This window comes from Salvelinus sp. IW2-2015, linkage group LG4q.1:29 (genome assembly GCF_002910315.2).
Source record: "Salvelinus sp. IW2-2015 linkage group LG4q.1:29, ASM291031v2, whole genome shotgun sequence".
In the NCBI taxonomy this organism is placed as follows: domain Eukaryota; kingdom Metazoa; phylum Chordata; class Actinopteri; order Salmoniformes; family Salmonidae; genus Salvelinus; species Salvelinus sp. IW2-2015.
In genome coordinates, this window is record NC_036842.1 from 46,425,180 (window position 1) to 46,446,601 (window position 21,422).

At 40.4% G+C, this 21,422-nt stretch overlaps 1 protein-coding gene across 1 annotated transcript in view; it reads right to left on the bottom strand.

Annotated features, from left to right (window-relative positions):
- Window positions 1-20,167, bottom strand: part of LOC112073846 (uncharacterized) — a 584,396-nt gene extending 564,229 nt beyond the window's left edge. The window contains exon 1 of the mRNA XM_070442926.1: window positions 19,932-20,167. The gene's annotated coding sequence lies outside the window, so the exon portion shown is untranslated. The remainder of the gene's footprint in view (window positions 1-19,931) is intronic.
- Window positions 20,168-21,422: the final 1,255 nt, after the last annotated feature.

Consider the following 21,422-nt stretch of genomic DNA (forward strand, 5'->3'; position numbering starts at 1 on the left):
TTACAAACAGTAGCCAGCCAGGTAGAACAGTTACACAATTTAGAAATAGAGATAAAATTAATCCCTTAMCTTTGATGATCTACATATGGTTGCATTCAGCAGACATTCATTTACTCAATAAATGTTATTTTTGTTCGATAAAGTCTCTTTATACCCAAAAACCTCAGTTTTGTTTGCGCGTTTTCTTCAGTAATCCACAGGCTCAAACAAAGTAAAAAAGGAAAGACAAAAAAATCAAAATTGTATCCGTAAAGTTCATAGAAACATGTCAAACGATGTTTATATTCAAACCTCAGGTTGTTTTTAGCCTAAATAATCAATAATATTTCAACCGGAYAATAACGTCGTCAATATAAAATGTAAACAAGAAACGCACTCTCTAGGTCTTGCGCAAGAAAAAGCTCTGTGACACGGCAGGGTACACTCATTCAGACTGCTCTTACTTCTTCATTTTTCAGAATACAAGCCTGAAACATTTTCTGAAGACTGTTGACATGTAGTGGAAGGCATAGAAACTTTTTGAGTCCTAAGTCAATGGATACTGTATTGGCATTGAATAGAAAACTACAAAACCAACAGAAAAAAACGACTTCCTGAATGGATTTTTCTCAGGTTTTTGCCTGCCAAATCAGTTCTGTTATACTCACAGACACTATTTTAACAGTTTCGGAAACTTTTGAGTTTTTTCTATCCAAATCTACCAGTTATATGCATATCCTATATTCTGTGCCCGAGATGCAGGCAGTTTAATTCGGGCATGCATTTCATCCAAAATTCCGAATGCTGCCCCCTACCCTGGAGAAGTTAAGGTGCCCCAAAGCATTTTACTATCATTCTTTATATGATTTATCTTTGTTTCATAGTGTAGTTTATTTTTTATTTAGTTTAGTCAAATGATTTCTTCCTTTGCAGTACGTTTGCCAATCAGTTGGGCTGCCAGACTTAATTGCCATACCTTTTGCCTCATCCCTCTCAACTAATTCCTCATCAATCCAAGGGGATTTAACAGTTTTTACAGTAATTTTCTTAATGGGTGTGTGCTTATTAGTAACTGGAATAAATAGTTTCATAAATGCGTCAAKTACTGTGTCTGGTGCTCCTCATTACACACCACAGACCAGCAAATATTCTTTACATCAWCAACATATGAATCACTACAAAACGTATTGTATGACCTCTTATACACTATGTTAGGACCAGCCTTTGGAACTTTGGTTTTCCTAGATATGGCTAATATATTGTGATCACTACATCCTATGGATWTGGAAACTGCTTTAAAGCACATATCTGCAGCGTTAGTAAAAATGTGATCAATACATGTTGATGATTTAATTCCTGTTCTGTTTTCAACTACTCTGGTAGTGTCACGATCGTCTTCTTGAGAGAGATTGGACCAAGGCGCAGCGTGTGCAAAATACATCTTCTTTTATTAAAGAAGAGAGAAAAACCAAGAAACGAACAACTATACACAAACTAACAAAATAACAAACTGACGACCGTGAAGCTATACATATAAATAGTGCTGACACAAACACTACACAATTACCCACAAATGCATGATGCCTATGGCTGCCTTAAATATGGCTCCCAATCAGAGACAAATSAAAGACATCTGTCTCTGATTGAGAACCACTCAGGCAACCATAGACATACCTAGAAACATTCACTCAACCATAGACATACCTAGAAAMWTTCACTCAACACAAACCCAYACACTAAACCCAACACMCCCTTTACCATATAACCACCCAAAACACAAACATTCCCCATGTCACACCCTGATCTAACTAAAATAATAAAGAAAACAAAGAATACTAAGGCCAGGGCGTGACAGGTAGGTTGACTGACAACCTGATCCAGGTTGCAGACACTAGTCAAGCAAATTTGTCTGAGATACGAAGTATAAGATCATACACATAATGTTAGCTAGCTAACAGTACACTTGAAATGAAACCACTTTCTGTCAAAATTAGAAATGTGTAATAGAGAAAATGTAGATAGCTAGAATATCTTACCGGTATATACTCAAACTCCACTGATATCAAAACTCGGTCCTCCAGAAAGTGGAGACCATACACATAACATTAGCTATCGAGCCAGCCAGCTAACGTTAGCTCGCTAACAATACACTTTAACTTGACATTAGGTTTATGCAGTTTTTTAAGCTGCGTTTGACACGATTACCTAGACATACTGACAGGCTCCAATAGACAGACACATGCTATATGGCAGACCAATCCAAACTCATCTTTCGGCATGTCCAGCCCACTCATTATCTCAGCCAATCATGGCTAGCGGGAAGGTTGCTCGCGTTTTCTGTGGCTAAACCAACTAGGCTTGTAATTTAACAATTATATCGTATTTACCAATGGCATACAAGTTTGATATTAAGGCACATTAATGTTCACATGTTCGAGAAGGCATTTCTTCCAAAATACGCATTTTGATTAAAAAAAACATTTTTTTACGTTCAAACAGCTCTCCTGTGAAGTCGTGACTTGCGACATACGCCTAGTTTCCTGAATCGGGTCACATATGAACTTTTAACAAGTCACACTTGTTAATTGAAATGCATTATATGAGACTACCTCATGAAGCTGGTTGAGAGAATGCCAAGAGTGTGCAAAGCTGTCAAGGTGCATTATGATCATGCAACGTTTACAGATGCAGGCCAATAGCATCATTTCCTTTATTAGAGAGGGCCAGATGCAGCATTTCCTGTTCATTGGAGAGCTGGTCATTCATTCTTCCTTTCCATCCACCACCAATCTTGACAGATGTGTTACTGGAAAAAGGGTCTATTATGAATCGAGGCCAGACCCCCAGACCCCTAAAGGAATCTAGCTCATGGCCTCTGAAACAATGTCCTCTTTTATTTATTTTTTCCACCGGTGAGGCACAATTCATTGCTGGGCGGCCAAGGCTGTCATCTCATCGCACAGACAATAGCCCTGTGACATGAGGGCTCTTCGTAAAATATGTTGTAGGCCCCTGCGCTCTGCAGCACACATCTAATCTGGCCCAAAATCAAATCTCATCCCTTTATTTTTTTCAGGCGGTAGTGATCATGAGGGCTGGGCTAGGCTGCAGTAGGGTGCAGCAACGCCCGAARAATAATCACTATTTCAGAAGGCTTTGGCGGTGGGGAAACACAAACCTGTATAAAAAGCCCTGAAGGGCATAGGGATTTCAATCACTTAAAGCCTCCTGCGGCACCGTTGCTTTAGTAAATTGTGGACGGTCAAATCCCAGCCATATCCTTTGAGTGATTGCACACAATGAGTAGTCGATGCTGTTTTGCACTGGTTTCCTATTCATTACAAATACAGTGAGCTCCAAAAGTATCGGGACAGTGACACATTTTTTGTTGTTTTGTCTCTGTACTCCTACACTTTGGATTTGAAATTATACAATGATTATGTTAAAGTGCAGACTATCATCTTTAATTTGAAGGTAACTTCATCCATATCGGTTYAACCGTTTAGAWATTACAGCACTTTTTTGTACATAATCCCCCCATTTTAGGGTAACAAAAGTATTGCAACAAATTCACTTATATGTGTATTAAATTAGTCAAAAGTTAAGTATTTGGTCCCAAGCTAGTGACTCTAAAAATGTGTTGGAAGCATTCACTGTTTGTTTTGGTTCTGTTTCAGATTATTTCTTGAATAATGATGTAGAAGAAAATTACAGAATAAATATCATACCACCCCCCAAAAAATCCTAACCTCCCCTGTTATTGTAATAGTGAGAGGTTAGCATGTCTTGGGGGTGTGATATTTGTGGGTTTGTTACTTTCTCACTCATTCATTCATAACTATCCTTAATCATGGTAGCATCCACATTTAATGTAGAAGTGGTTRGAAACATATTCAAAACATTTGCTTAACAAGTCATATAATACGTTACATGGACTCACTGTGTGCAATAATAGTGTTTAACATGATTTTTGAATGACTACCTCATCTCTGTACCCCACACCAGTGGCGGCTGGTGGGAGGAGCTATAGGAGGATGGCCTCATTTTAATGGCTCGAATGGAATACAAGGATTATTATCAAACATATGGAAGCCACGTTTGACTCTGTTTCAATATTAAATTCCATCCATTACAATGAGACCGTCCCCCTATAGCTCCTCTCACCAGCCTCCACTGCCCCACACATACAATTATCTGTAAGGTCCTTCGGTCGAGCATGGAATTTCAAACACAGATTCAACCACAAAGACCAGGGAGGTTTTCCAAAGCCTCGCAAAGAAGCGTACCTATTTTGATACATGGGTAAAAAACAAAAAACAGTCTTTGAATATCCCTTTGAGCATGGYGAAGTTATTAATTACACTTTGGATAATGAATCAATACACCCAGTCACTACAAAGACAGAGGTGTACGTCCTAACTCAGTTGCCGGAGAGGAAGGAAACCGCTCAGGGATTTCACCATGAGGCCAATGGTGATTTTAAAACAGTTACAGAGTTTAATGGCTGTGATAGGATAAAACTGAGGATGGATGAACAACATTGCAGTTACTCCACAATACTAACCTAAATGACAGAGTGAAAAGAAGGAAGCCTATACGGAATACAAATATTCAAAAACATGCATTCTGTCTGCAACAAGGCACTAAAGTAAAACTGCAAAAAATGTGGCCAAGAAATTAACTTTATGTCCTGAATACAAAGCGTTAGGTTTGGKACAAATCCAACACAACACATCACTGAGTCTTCATATTTTCAAGCATGGTGGTGGCTGCATCATATTATGGGTATTATTGTCATCGGCAAGGACTAGGGAGTTTTATTGGATAAAAATAAACAGAATAGAGCTAAGCACAGGCAAAATCCTAGAGAAAAACCTGATTCAGTCTGCTTTCCAACAGACATTGGGAGACAAATTCACCTTTCAGCAGGACAATAACCTAAAACACAAGGCCGAATATAGACTGGAGTTGCTTACCAAGACGGCATTGACTTTTCTTGAGTGGCCTAGTTACAGTTTTGACTTAAATCGGCTTGAAAATCTATGGCAAGACTTGAAAATGGCTGTCTAGAAATGATCAACAACCAATAATGCTGAGTGATTAGTACKTTTATAGGTCGGTTGGGTTTCGGTTTGATTATAAAACAAATTATCACTGTTTTCGATTTTGGTTTCAGTAATTTTTTTAAACATTAAATGCATTATAATAATAGCCAAAAACATWGAAAATATTCCATTGTCTCTGTCAGGTCCACATTGCGTAGACATCAATAGAAAAATAGGAGATTACATTTTTTGCATTTGTCTATATTACTTTGTTTTTATTTGATGACTTTATTAGCTAAACAGCCAGACAACATTATCTCTGTAGTACCCATACTGTTCTGTCATTAGTCATCCTATTTAGCTAAGCTAGCTGCAGAGCTGTCTGACAATTGTTTTTAGTAGTTCGTCAAAGAAGATAAGGCATACTTTCACAAACTCTATTCCTCTCTCTTGTTGTTGTGTTGTGTACATTCCTCTCCCATGCGGTCTGTGTATCTAACCTGATATAGCAGGCTTGAAAGTTAATCCATCTCTGCCTGAGATGGAAAAAAACAGGCACAAAGGCACAAAAWWWTTTAAAAAACATGTTTTCACTCCGTCATTATGGGGTATTGTGTGTAGATGGGTGAAAAAATCGATTTAATCAATTTTGAATTCCGTCTGTAACACAACAAAATGTGAAAATAGTCAAGAGGTATGACTTCTTTCTGAAGGCACTGTATGTGTAGGTAGTGAATTTTATGTTTATGTTTTAAATATATCACAAACTGTTAATGCATATTATTGGCTATTGATTTGGACACTTACAAGCAGKGTTTTGACATTGGGCTATTTATCAAAAGTTATTGTCAACAGCAAGCAGCGACAGCATCTTTTTCAACTTATGTTTTAGGAATATAGTGTAAATGGATCTTCAACAATGTCCAGTAGTATTCTACTTAATAATCAGGTAAAAACTGCTGAATGAGTCCAAAAACTTGCTATGATTTATTTATTTTTAGGATATTTATTTTGCCTAAGAGAAACAGAGCCAACGAACAGCAGATCTTCGACTTGATCTTCTGCACGTGTATGCTAACTGATTTGTCGGGGCTACCACAGGAATATCCAGGAAGCACTACATCAAAAGGCAGCCTGTATTACCTGATTGTGATCACGTCTCGGCAGAGCCTCCTCCCTCCCGAACTCATATACTTGCAACATGACAAACCATTGGTAATACACAGAAATTATTTATCATTTGCTCACATTAATGCTCTTCGGGACATCAAAGATACAGTACATCACGACGCCACATGTCCACACAATGCATTATTTGTTTGCTTGGTAGAAGCCATGTACTGGGAGTGACTAAAAGACAGCTCACACTTTAACCCTTCACACATTTCTCAGCTGTTTAAACTAAAGGCTAACACCATTTCAAACAATTGTGCATATCTCCATTATCGTTCAATGGTTTTAAGATCTAATCTCAATATTGCAAAAAACAAGCATGCAATGGACCATGTTATGGACTTAAAATTGGTTAGGCCTACTAAGCTATCATCTATTGAAGATTGAACAGAATAAAAATAGGAAGAGGCGAAGGTGTGGGTTCATGGTCATGTTTTTATTATGTGCCCTGTTGATTCACTGTAGCCAAAACGTAAAAGCACACTGAGGAACTTGTGCAGTAAATTCGATATAWTTGTTATACCGGAGACGGAAACTTCAACATATGACCAACATGATACTGATTTGGTTGGAGATACAGTGATACAATATAGCTGTAAAATCAGGTATCTACCTATGGGAATTTACATCTAAAAGGACCCATAAGAACCCAGATGGGAATTTCATAGGAGTATGTGAAATTGGTTGTCAAATGAAAGCTAAGAGTCTATACTTTTTGAGAAATCAACGCATTTTTCCAAATATGTCCATCCTAAAAATGAGGAATAGGCCAAGGCATTGATTTCTGGTCAATCAGATGGAAAAGGGGTCTTAGACAACATCTACCAGAAATGTCTTAAAAGGTATCAGAAATACATCAAAACACAATCATGTTGAAGTAAAGACCCCTGCCAACTAATATCAACACTTATATTTATATTTGTAAGTTGCACAAACACTGCATTGTGACTTGTAATTCCGTTACCAAAAACCCACGTTTAAGATATTTTCTCATTTCTCTCCCTCATGAGGACAGATGACAGTTCACAGAAGTAACAAGTGAAGGTAGACCAACCAATTACTTGATGTTTTTACTGATATCAAGTGTGTTTATTAATTATTAAGTAATTAAAACTTGTAATTATGTTACCAAATTAATAATGGAATTACTGCAATTGAATTGGCTGCAATGGAAAATTATAGTAGTCACAAACCACAGTTGGGTCACCTGGTACTTTCTTCCTTTCCCCTGGCATACTRTTATGTTCTGCTCCTAACTGTTATTTTCTCTTCTTCTTTCTGTCGTCTGGTGGTCAGAACAAGACTGTGAAAACAGTCTGGACAACCCCTCCTTCTCACTCTCCCCTCTCTCTGCCGCTCTCTCTCTCTCACCAGTTAATGTCACCTCTCAGCTCTTACTGACAAATACCATGACACCTACCACTTTCTATTTACTATGACAAGCATCCTCACCCACTGAGCACCAACCGACACCGGATGTCCATGGACTTTGAAAATAAGTAGAAATTTGGTCAATCCGCTCTGGCCGGACCAAATCTGAACCARTCATAGACATCTATGTTTCACAAGTTTGGACAGCACAGTGCAGTATGTACAGTAAAGCAGAGTAGAGAACAATACAGTACAGTAAAGAAAAGTACATTACAGTACAGTACTGTACAGTAGAGTTCAGTACCGTAGAGCACACTAGAGTAAAGTACAGTATAATGTGCTTTATTGTACTGTACTCTACTGTACTGTACTGAACATATCTACTTCAATGTACTGTACTGAACTCTACTGTGCTGTGCTTTACTAGCAGTGCTCTACTGTGTTGTACTGTGATGTCGAAACTTGTGAAACATAGATGTCTACGATTGTTTCAGATTTGGTCTGGTCCGGACGAACAAAATGTGGTATTGTTTGGGGGCGGAGCTCATTACAATAATAGCCAGTTTATAGAATAGTACCGAAATATGCAAAAGAAGGATATTACATATTTTGACCTTTTGTGTACCTATTCAGGACATATCACCATGAAGATAATTATATTCATATCCATAATTATGTATAAGGGTCCCATAATGTAATTCTGTTCACGTAATTCCCTTACTTGATGTAAATCCACTTCACGTACTTAAATAACCAAAATAAAAAATGTCAAACTCAAGGTGCCATGTCATAGCTGACACTTCATTGTTTCTGCAGACATCTTTGAATCTTAATTCGGTGCAGATTTTTTTTTTAAATAAGATTTTTTTCTGTTACCAAACTTTGTATCTGCACAGTTCTTTCAGTAAATGTGTTTTGGTTAAATGTTCTGTGTAAATTGTTCAAAGTAGTCCTTGTGCATAGAGAATTGTATAGTTTGTTAAACTTTTTAAATCAATGGTTTTTGTTTGGCATACATTTTAAAGTAAAAGAGTAATTCAGCTACCATGGAATTGCCCAGAATGAATATCAAATAGCAGATATTGTACTTACATATTGCACTTGAGGGTGCAGGAGATATTGCACTTACATGAGGTTATAGAAAAAGAGTGATAGCTATCAAAATGTTGAGGCATAGACCTTCAAATTACTACCACTATGAGACATTCTCCCCCCAGATGGTACCAATCGACCCCCTGGCTCATAGACTGTTAGGACAAATATCCACAATTGAAAGAGATAGGTATCACAAAAATATTGTCTATTATACATACAATTTCCAGCATTAGAGGTAGTTGTACCAAAAAGCTGGCTTGCATGGCATCCCCCAGGGCACTATACTATTCCATCCTGTTTGGGAAATGCTGCCCAAACCTAGAAAGTGAGCCTTGGCCCTTCAACAAAAACCAAACAAAAGCCTGCCCTTGACCGGTGAACTTTCCATGCCCTCTCTAAAACACTAACATGGAAATAAAAAATATGATATAAAAATATGAGCCAAGGGAGTGGAATAACTGTGTTTATGTAACAGCTATAACAAGGAGCCATATAATGTCATTCGGATGAGGAGATTTATACCGGGCTGTGTCCCTAACATGGTTTGGGTCAGATGGGGTCAGGGTTAAGATGATGCCATGCAAAAGGCTGAGAAAACAAATAAGAAGAGAAGGGGAGAGAAGTGAATCAAAACTAGCTGGGAGGTGAACAACAATGACATGGACTAGATTGGTGGGACACAGTCACAGGTGCAGTGTCTGCAGTAACAAAAGCTTCTAAATACACTAAACAAACATACACAAAGACACATAACCAATAAACAATTGCTAGCATGGTTATCTCATCCGCCAAATTTAGACACTGGTGAGGTCATTGGTTGTACAGGAGAGCCTTGACTTTTGTATTATACGGTGTATCGGCAAATCCGTGACTGAAAAGACTTAAAAAGAAGACATACCAATGGAGTGCAGTATCATTTCCAAATCTGAAATAAAAGAAGATTGGGGCCGTCTCAAATTCATAAAAATAGAGAGAGGATGGTCTTACCCTGCACCAAGTCTCCTTGAGGTTTGAGGCCATTGCACACCAACTTAAAATTTAACTGTGTCTTTCAAACTATTTCACACCTTATAAAGGAACCATTTTGGCCCATTATGTCAGCACATACACTAAAACATAAACCAAATAATACTGACAAGACCTGCATGTTATAAAGTTGAATGGCTCAATCAATATGTTTCACCTCAGAAACCCACAGAAAGCTTAGAGGGTGCATACATTGTACTGGTAACTGATAGTATTTGTTATCGGAGAGAAGATGAATACGGCATCCATTCGACAGGATTAGGTGTCTAAAGGTAAACAAAGTACAGGCCTAGCGCACAGAATATCATTTAACCTCCACACCCCATTACCCGACGATTCCCCCAACATCACCCCCACCCTCACTCCCATAGACCGGATAACACCAGGGAGGCTAAGACATAAATAACACTGACTCTGGCTACACAACACTGTCTCCACGGAATCTCGTTATTTCAGTGCAGTTGTCGGGCAGATTATTGGCCAGAGAAATGTTATGTCAGATCTCAATTGCAAAGCTTTATTTGTTCCCGGGTAATGATACATTCTCAACGTGTGGCTTCCAGCGAAACAAGGGACCCTCTTGGGAGGGGGGAGTGCGATCATTACCCACAATTCACCCCTGTAGAACAACATCAAAATCCAATGTGAAATGGTTGTCATGTCTGCTAGCGATTGACAGAAAGGTCAAAGGGGATTTTCTACTTCTCTAATCCGTTAATTAGCCCATGCCGAAATGAACGGAGATAAGAGGCTGACTGTAGCACATCCTTGAACAATGGCTGAAGGTTTTACTTCCATCTTCTATCCATTTCTAGCTTCCTAATTTCCTCCTTTTCAATAGACCCATCTTAATACGCTTCCGAAAAAAGCCTGTGAAAGCTTTACAGGGAGATCCAAATGGATGAGCATGACACAAGGGGAATGTGCATCAATAAAGCATTAATGCTGGGCTATAACTGTGTGTGCTACCTAAACCTCCCTGACTACTCATTACACTCTTAGAAAAAAAGGTGCTATCGAGAACCTAAAGGGTTTTTTCGGCTGACCCCATAGGAGAACCTTTTGAAGAACCCTTTCTGGTTCCAGGTAGAACCCTTTCTACAGAAGGTTCTACAAGGAACCCAAATGGTTCTACCTGGAACCAAAAATGGTTCTCCTATGGCAACAGCCGAAGAACCCTTTTGGAACCCTTTTTCCTAAGAGTGTCTAGGTCCTGCCAATGGGTAGTTATACACTAAACAAACACACTGGTAATCCTGAAAACCTCTCTGGGTGTAAAGTACCATCATGGAAACAGCATCTTCTCTAAGTCTGTACACAGTGGTGTGATTCAGAAATAAACCCTAGCCTCTGTACCCAAATGCATTTCATTTAATGTAGATCTGAAATAATTAGATAGATACAAGCATATTCTAGTAGCTCCATCAGCTCCATTCAGCCATATGTCTTATCGTATTCAATCCTTTTAAATCTACATAAGTGAACCTAAACATGTGTTAAAAATTATGTAACTAACAGCTAATGTTTACTTTTTTATTTGGGGGTATGGCAGTAAATTGAAAAACATTCTAACAGTATTTCTGATTGACTTTTCAACTCACCATCACATACTTTTAATACGGAGCTATGACAGTCAATTGCAAATGATCTCACATCCACTAATGAGATGGGTGTGCTTGATGCATGTAGTGTTGGCGCTTCTCAAAGTCAGGGCACGTGGTTGACAGTGCGCCCCTCATCTCTGCTGTCACATCCAACCTGGATCGATATTGAGTTTTAATGCAGACGAGAACACTGAATTCAGCTTCACACAGATATGAGCTGGCAACGGGTAGACTACCAGGAGTTTTATGGTACTTTCAAGTTAACTAGGAACAAATCCTGACTTTTGTTATGAATACTCAGGGAGAAAAAGGTGTAGATTCACACGCAGAGCGCAGCAGGTGTTTATTTCGCCTTCGCAGAAGGCAGGAATCGTGGTCACAGGCAGGCAATGGTCATAGAGGTAAAATCAATGAACAAAAATGAAAGACAGGGCTAAATTCAAGAACACAACACAAGGTTGACGAAGAAAATAAATACAGAACCTTACAACTTTAGTGATCTTTAGGTCGGAAAGTCGGAGCTCTAGAAAGAGGACTCTGCATTAATGCTCAGAGGGAGATGGCAGGGTATTCCTTTAGAGTCAGGAACCAAAGCTCCTTAGTGACCCGTGAATGCGTTGTCTGCAGCATTCGTTCACATGATAGCTTGATCAGCTATTCGATTTCACTTACTGGCATGTCAACTGATCCAGGATCACAGTCAAATGGATTGGGAAGTAGATCCCAAAGTGCTCTTCCAAGCGTTGGAGGTGAGCAGTCGTCACTCGTGTGAGATACTTACTGATGCTGTTTTCTGTTATTTTCTTTTCATTACACAGAAAGTCAACCAAGTCTGTTTTGAAGTGAAATAGAACATTGTCATGCAATGATTCTATATCTCCAAATATTTTTGAGAACAGGCGTGTGCACAGGGGATGTGGTTTGATGCAGTTTACAATTGAATTTACCTGCTGCGGTATACAGTATCGCCGAGTTCTGTGCTCAGCTCTTTTGCCCCCAGTTGTTCTCGTTTATCATACAATGCGTACATAAGGCAGAGGGAGACACATTCATAAATAGAGTGCAGAGACCTGCCCGTCGCCCTGCCATAGATGGAGCCCCATCTGTTAAAAGCCCCCCATTCGATCACATATGGAATCTGTTTTTCGTCAATATAGCCACGCAACACACTGAACATCCCCTATGCCGTTTCATGTGGGGTCGCGACCCTTAGTTTGTGAACCACTGGCTTAGGGGATGCCTAGGGGTTGTTTCTGTACAGTGCCGAAGGTCTTCATAAAAGAGGAAGGGTGTCAACTCTAAGCCTACTCTGTTGATTGTTTTATGACTTCATACGGTATGAAATCGTTACTGATCCGTGACATACAGTACAAGTCAAACGTTTGGACACACCTACTCATTCAAGGTTTTTTTTTATTTTTTTATTTTTTATGTTCTACATTGTAGAATAATAGTGAAGACATCAAAACTATGAAATAACACATGGAATCATGTAGTAACCAAATAATTGTTAAACATATCAAAACATATTCAGATCAAATCAAATTGTATTGGTCACCTACATGTGTTAGCAGATGTTATTGCAGGTGTAGCGAAATATTTGTACATATTTTAGATTCTTCAAAGAGGCCACCATTTGCCTTGATGACAGCTTTGCACACTTGGCATTCTCTCAACAAGCTTCATGAAGAATGCTTTTCCAACAGTCTTGAAGGAGTTCCCACATATGCTGAGCACTTTTTTGGCTGCTTTTCCTTCACTCTGGACGGTTCTGACTTAGGTATTTGTAGTTGTCCACATATTCTAGGTGTCTGGTTAGACTGTAAACTCTCCTTCCAGACTCACATTAAACATCTCCAATCCAAAATTAAATCTAGAATCAGCTTCCTATTTCACAACAAAGAATCCTTCACTCATGCTGCCAAACATACCCTCGTAAAACTGACCCATTCTACCGATCCATTCTACTTCGGCGATGTCATTTACAAAATATTCTCCAACACTCTACTCAACAAATTGGATGCAGTCTATCACAGTGCCATCCGTTTTGTCACCAAAGCCCCGTATACTACCCACCACAGCAAACTGTACGCTCTCGTTGGCTGGCCCTCGCGTCATACTCGTTACCAAACCCACTGGCTCCAGGTCATCTACAAGTCTTTGCTAGGTAAAGCGCCGCCTTATCTCAGCTCACTGGTCACCATAGCAGCACCCACCCGTAGCACGCGCTCCAGCAGGTATAGTTCACTGGTCACCCCCAATGCCAATTCCTCTTTGGCCGCCTTTCCTTCCAGTTCTCTGCTAACAAATGACTGGAACGAACTGCAAAAATCACTGAAGCTGGAGACTCATATATCCCTCACTAACTGTAAGCACCAGCTGTCAGAGCATCTCACAGATCACTGCACCTGTAAATAGCCCAGCCAACTTCCTCATCCCCATACTGTATTTATGTGTTTATCTTGCTCCTTTGCACCCCAGCATCTCTACTTGCACATTCATCTTCTGCACATCTATCACTCCAGTGTTTAATTGCTATATTGTAATTACTTCGCCACCATGGCCTATTTATTGCCTTTACCTCCCTTATCTTACCTCATTTGCACACAATGTATATAGACTTTTTTATACTGTATTATTGACTGTATGTTTGTTTTTTCAATGTGTAACTCTGTGTTGTTGTATGTGTTGAACTGCTTTGCTTTATCTTGGCCAGGTCGCAGTTGTAAATGAGAACTTGTTCTCAACTAGCCTACCTGGTTAAATAAAGGTGAAATATATATATTTTTTTAAACTCTGCAGTCCAACTCATCCCAAACCATCTCAATTGGGTTGAGGTTCGGGTGATTGTGGAGGCCAGCTCTTCCGATGCAGCACTCCCAACTCTCTTCTTGGTCTAAAAGCCCTTACACAGCCTGGAGGTATGTTTTGGGTCATTGTCCTGTTGAAAACAAATGATAGTCCCACTAGGTGCAAACCAGATGGGATGGTGTATCGTTGCAGAATGCTGTGGTAGCCATGCTGGTTAAGTGTGCCTTGAATTCTAAATAAATCACAGAGTGTCAACAGCACTGTATATTCGACATTCTTCAAAGTAGCCACCCTTTGCCTTGATGACAGCTCTGCACACTCTTGGCATTCTTTCTAACAGTCTTGAAGGAGTTCCCACATATATGCTTAGCACTTGTTGGCTGCTTTTCCTTCACTCTGCAGTCCAACTCATCCCAAACCATCTCAATTGGGTTGAGGTCAGGTGATTGTGGAGGCCAGGTCATCTCTGCAGAATGCTGTGGTAGCCATGCTGGTTAAGTGTGCCTTGAATTCTAAGTAAATCACATAGTTTCACCAGCATAGCACCCCTACACCATCACACTTCCTCCTCCATGCTTCAAGGTAGGAACCACACATGCAGAGATCATCCGTTCACCTCCTCTGGATGTCACAAAGACATGGCGGTTGGAACCAAAAATCGAAAATGTGGACAAATCAGATCAAAGGACAGATTTCCACTGGCCTAATGTCCATTGCTCGTGTTTCTTGGCCCAAGCAAGTCTCTTCTTTTTATTGGTGTCCTTTAGTAATGGTTTCTTTGCAACAATTCAACCATGAATGCCTGATTCACACAGTATCCTCTGAACAGTTGATGTTGAGATGTGTCTGTTACTTGAACTCTGTGAAGCATTTATTTGGGCTGCAATCTGAGGTGTAGTTAACTATAATGAACTTATCCTCTGCAGCAGAGGTAACTCTGGGTCTTCCTTTCCTGTGGCGGTCCTCATGAGAGCCAGTTTCATCATATCGCTTGATGGTTTTTGCGACTGCACTTGAACAAAACTTTCAAAGTTCTTGAAATGTTCATGATTGACTGACCGTCATGTCTTAAAGTAATGATGAACTGTCGTTTCTCTTTGCTTATTTGAGCTGTTCTTGCCATAATTTGGACTTTTACCAATCTTTTACCAAATAGGGCTATCTTCGGTATACCACCCCTACCTGTCACAACAGAACTGATTGGCTCAAATGCATTAAAAAGGAAAGAAATTCCACAAATTTACAAGGCACACCTGTTAATTGAAATGCATTGCAGGTGACTTGCTCATGAAGCTGGTTGAGAGAATGCGAAGAGTGTGCAAAGCTGTCATCAAGGAAAAGGGTGGCTACTTTGAAGAATCTCAAATATAAAATACATTTTGATTTGTTTAACAGTTTTTTGGTTGAAAGATGTTTCCATAAGTGTTCTTGATGTCTTCACTATTATTCTACAATGTAGAAAAAATAAAAAAAATAAAGAAAAACCATGGAATGAGTAGGTGTGTCCAAACTTTCAACTGCTACTGTATATCATTTTCAAAGTGTGATTTTTGAAGAATGTAAGCTACATTATGGGTATAGCTTTGTGGGATGTGGTGAAGGATTCCTTGCTATTAAGGAATGGTTTGACAGCACAGATTGTCAAATATTAAAGCATGTCACCAGGAATTAAAAGCACTTGAGGTATTTTAAGAAAAGTTCTCGCTTCCAAAGGCCAATATTAAAATGCATATGACTTTTTTCCTTTGTTGCACAGACTGGTATACTGAAATTCTTGTTGAGAATAGGACTTGACACACAAGGGGTTAATGGTGATTGGCTTATGCTCATAGATGTAAATTGAGAGGAAATAGAAAGAGAGAAATTGGTGCCCCTTAAGAATGTCATAGCACCGGTACCATGACTACCGTGTTATGTACAGTGACGTATTCTCTCTTGAAGAGATACAATAATAAGACATTAGATTAGCTCAGCCTTCCTCAAGGCCAAGCCTTTGGCGTGTTACAATGTCAAAGTAGGTTCAGCCAGAACCCAACCAACCAAAACAAACCCTGCTGGATCATTGGAATGATATGAAAACCATGTTATCCATACATTTCTATATTCAACGACATATAACGGCACTGTGTAAAATCATGTCCTCCAGCAAACATAATCCATTAATTACATTATTGATTATGTTTTCACCTTGTCCTTCCACAACATTCTCCTCAAAACATCCTTTTTATCCTCCTTACTCTTTCATATCTCTGACTCAGGGCCTCCCAGCAGAGATATCAATTTTTGTTTAATTCTGTTGTAAGAACAGAGGCATTGAGAAATTTTGACCACACTCTGTATACAGGCCTTTCTTTCTACACCAGTCAACGAGAGAAGGATGAATCCGAGCATGGGCCTTGCATCAGAGAAGAGGGTGTTGACGCCAGTTAGAGGCTCTGTGTGACTGTGGAAGACAGAGTGAGACTTGTACAGTGGGCATCGCTGGATTCGCCCCACACGGAGCTCAGGGCTTTCAAAGGGCAGCCGGTTGGCTGACTCAGCCACTGCCGGTGTCCGCCCGACACCAAAGCCAATAATCTCTTGCTGCTCATAGCTGTACACAAATGCTGGGAGAGCAAAGGAAAGGGAGGGGTGTCTCTAGTTGAATTGTAATATGTGCCAGGTGGGAACTGACGACAGACTGCCGATACATGCGATAACACCCATAGGATAAGGAGTATCTCCACACGAAACAGGTTGGAATTGTATATTTTTTACCACCCCAATTATAATGAATTTCATCCCAAACACACGTAATTGCATATAAACCCCACTAAACGTAATCAATCAGCCTTTTACAGTTGGTTTTCTAGCATAAAAACACAATTTACTGTAGCCACACTGTCCCCCTAGAATGTCCTTCTGTTTCCATGCACACACATCCTGTAATAAAAGTTCGGTAACACTTTACATTCCTCTTAAGGCTAGGGGGCAGTGTTTGGAAGTTCGGATGAATGACGTATCCAAAGTAAACTGCCCTTTACTCAGGCCCAGAAGCTGGGATATGCATATAATTAGCATTCGATAGAAAACACTCTGGAGTCTCTAAAACTGTTAAAATAATGTCTGTGAGTATAACAGAACTGATATGGCAGGCGAAAACCAATCTGGAAAATATGTTTTTGAGGTCACAGGCCATTTCAATACTAGCCTATTGGAAAAACAAATAGATAGGACCCCTGATTGCACTTCCTATGGCTTCCACTAGATGTCAACAGTCTTTAGAAAGGGTTTCAGGCTTGTTTTTTGAAAAATGAACAAGTAGTTGTAGTTTATCCAAGGTGTCCCTCATTAGAAAAGTAGTCTTGTTGCGCGTGTGAATGAGGTGCGCACTCTTCGTTATTTTTCTTCCCTATTGAACATACTATTCTCATCTTACATTTTATCGTTCATTTAGATATTAGAGTACCTGAGGATTAATTAGAAACATCATTTGACTTGTTTGGACGAACTTTACCGGTAACTTTTTGGATTAGTTTGTATGCATGTTGAACAAGTAGATTACTGAAATCAATGGCGCCAACTGAACAGACTTTTTTGGATATAAAGGAGGACTTTATCGAACAAAACGACCATTCATTGTGGAGCTGGGACCCTTGGGATTGCAAACAGAGGAAGATCTTCAAAGGTAAGTGATTTATTTTATGACACCTGTGCTGTTTTGAAAAAATATTTTAATGTGGGGCGCTGTCCTCAGATAATCGCATGGTATGCTCTTTGAAATCTGACAACGCAGTTGGATTAACTTCTTTGGGACATGGGGGCAGTATTGAGTAGCTTGGATCAAAAGGTGCCCAGAGTAAACTGTGTGCTACTAAGTCCTAAAAGCTAGAATATGCATATAGTTGTTTTGGATAGAAAACACTCTGGAGTTTCTAAAACTGTTTGAATGATGTCTGTGAGTATAACAGAACTCATATGGCAAGCAAAAACCTGAGATAAAATCCAACCAGGAAGTGGGAAATCTGAGGTTTGTAGTTTTTCAACTCTTTGCCTATCCAAGATACAGTGGAAATGGGGCCATATTGCACTTCCTAAGGCTTCCACTAGATGTCAACAGTCTTTAGAACCTTGTTTGATGCTTCTACTGTGATGGAGGGGGGAATGGGAGCTGAATGGGTCAGAGGTCTGCCAGAGTGGCATGAGCTGGTCACGCACGTTCACGTGAGAGGTAGAGCTTGCGTTCCATTGCAATTCTACAGACAAAGGAATTCTCTGGTTGGAACATTATTGAAGATTTATGATAAAAACATCCTAAAGATTGATTCTATACTTAGTTTGACATGTTTCTACGAACTGTAATATGACTTTTCGTCTGAATTTTCGCCTGGACCTGCCCGCGCGTCGTCAATTTGGATTGTGTACTAAACGCGCAAACAAAAATGAGGTATTAGGACATAAATGATGGACTTTATCGAACAAATCAAACATTTATTGTGGAACTGGGATTCCTGGGAGTGCATTCTGATGAAGATCATCAAAGGTAAGTGAATATTTATAATGCTATTTCTGACTTTGTTGACTCCACAACATGGCGGGTATCTGTTTGGCTTGTTTGGGCTCTGAGCGCTGTACTAAGATTATAGCATGGTGTGCTTTTTCGGTAAAGCTTTTTTGAAATCTGACACAGCGGTTGCATTAAGGAGAAGTTTATCTAAAGTTCCATGCATAACACTTCGTATTTTCATCAACATTTATGATGAGTATTTCTGTAAATTGATGTGGCTCTCTGCAAAATCACCGTATGTTTTTGGAAGCAAAACATTACTGAACGTAACGCGCCAATGTAAACTGAGATGTTGGATGTAAAATGAACTTTATCACACAAAACATACATGTAACAAGTGTAGCTTTAATTTGGTGTATTGCATGTGTGATTTCATGAAAGTTAATTTTTATAGTCATTTATTTGAATTTCGCGCTCTGCAATTTCACCGGATGTTGTCGTAGTGGCACACTAGCAGGACACCGATCCCAAAGAGGTTTTAAGGGTTAGGGTACCTTAAAGGCCAACATAGCTGTTTTTAAATATATTTCAAATCATTTCTGGGTAACAATTAAGTATCTTACTGTAGTAGATTTCCATTCAAATGGGCAAAAATGGCATTTTAGCAACGAGAAATGTATCTAGCAAGAATTTAGCTAGGACTGTCTGAGAGTGGTCTGAGTGGGGAGGTGGAAACTGAAAATTAGCTTTGTTATTGGTCTATTGTGCACCCCTTCTGAAAAAACCTACACTCGATCCCTCCGATGTCAACAACTACAGACCAGTATCCCTTCTTTCTTTTCTCTCCAAAACTCTTGAACGTGCCGTCCTTGGCCAGCTCTCCTGCTATCTCTCTCAGAATGACCTTCTTGATCCAAATCAGTCAGGTTTCAAGACTAGTCATTCAACTGAGACTGCTCTTCTCTGTGTCACGGAGGCGCTCCGCACTGCTAAGCTAACTCTCTCTCCTTGCTCTCATCCTTCGACGACTTATCGGCTGCCTTTGATACTGTGAACCATCAGATCCTCCTCTCCACCCTCTCCGAGCTGGGCATCTCCGGCGCGGCCCACGCTTGGATTGCGTCCTACCTGACAGGTCGCTCTCTCACCGGTGGCGTGGCGAGAATCTGTCTCCGCACCACGTGCTCTCACCACTGGTGTCCCCCAGGGCTCTGTTCTAGGCCCTCTCCTATTCTCGCTATACACCAAGTCACTTGGCTCTGTCATATCCCTCACATGGTCTCTCCTATCATTGCTATGCAGACGACACACAATTAATCTTCTCTTTCCCCCTCTGATAACCAGGTGGTGAATCGCATCTCTGCATGTCTGGCAGACATATCAGTGTGGATGACGGATCACCACCTCAAGCTGAACCTCGGCAAGACGGAGCTGCTCTTCCTCCCGGGGAAGGACTGCCCGTTCCATGATTCGCCATCACGGTTGACAACTCCATTGTGTCCTCCTCCCGAGTGCTAAGAACCTTGGCGTGATCCTGGACAAACACCCTGTCTTCTCAACTAACATCAAGGCGGTGACCCGTTCCTGTAGGTTCATGCTCTACAACATTCGCAGAGTACGACCCTGCCTCACGCAGGAAGCGGCGCAGGTCCTAATCCAGGCACTTGTCATCTCCCGTCTGGATTACTGCAACTCGCTGTTGGCTGGGCTCCCTGCCTGTGCCATTAAACCCCTACAACTCATCCAGAACGCCGCAGCCCGTCTGGTGTTCAACTTTCCAAGTTCTCTCACGTCACCCCGCTCCTCCGCTCTCTCCACTGGCTTCCAGTTGAAGCTCGCATCCGCTACAAGACCATGGTGCTTGCCTACGGAGCTGTGAGGGGAACGGCACCTCCGTACCTTCAGGCTCTGATCAGGCCCTACACCAAACAAGGGCACTGCGTTCATCCACCTCTGGCCTGCTCGCCTCCCTACCTCTGAGGAAGTACAGTTCCCGCTCAGCCCAGTCAAAACTGTTCGCTGCTCTGGCACCCCAATGGTGGAACAAACTCCCTCACGACGCCAGGTCAGCGGAGTCAATCACCACCTTCCGGAGACACCTGAAACCCCACCTCTTTAAGGAATACCTAGGATAGGATAAAGTAATCCTTCTAACCCCCCCCCCCCTTAAAAGAGTTGATGCACTATTGTAAAGTGGTTGTTCCACTGGATATCATAAGGTGAATGCACCAATTTGTAAGTCGCTCTGGATAAGAGCGTCTGCTAAATGACTTAAATGTAAATGTAAATGTATTAATTAACCGAAACTCCCGCCCATGCAAACCTGCTGATTAAAAGGTCCTGTGTAGATTGTATTTTCAACTAGCAACCTTCAGGAAATAACACTGATCAAACTATTATTATTATTATTATTATTTTTATCAGCTGTTGTACAATATGATGCAAAACGCAGGGAAGACTGCATTTTGACTAAAATGGGCCTTTAATGTAAGGTGATTGACAATTCTGTTTGTGTATCTCGAAGCAGCCCTCTGGCTGTCACAAGCAGGTACCGACAGTAAATCAAGGACGAGATGGGGTGGTTGTGAGCTGCTGGAAATAAGATTATAGCCTGTTAGATTGGGTGTAGCTGGTAACTGTTCTTAAGCACAGATCCAGGAGCTTATTTAAGTGTATAGGACCTGTTGGGTAAGGTTAAGGGTGGGGGTAGGAAGATCCTAGATCTAACAGTCTACCTGGAGCCCTCTGTTGATGTAAAGGGGATTTCCCAGCATGTTTTTAGAATGATGCCTGAACCTACAGTTAACTGCCAAAATAATGGAAACACTTGAG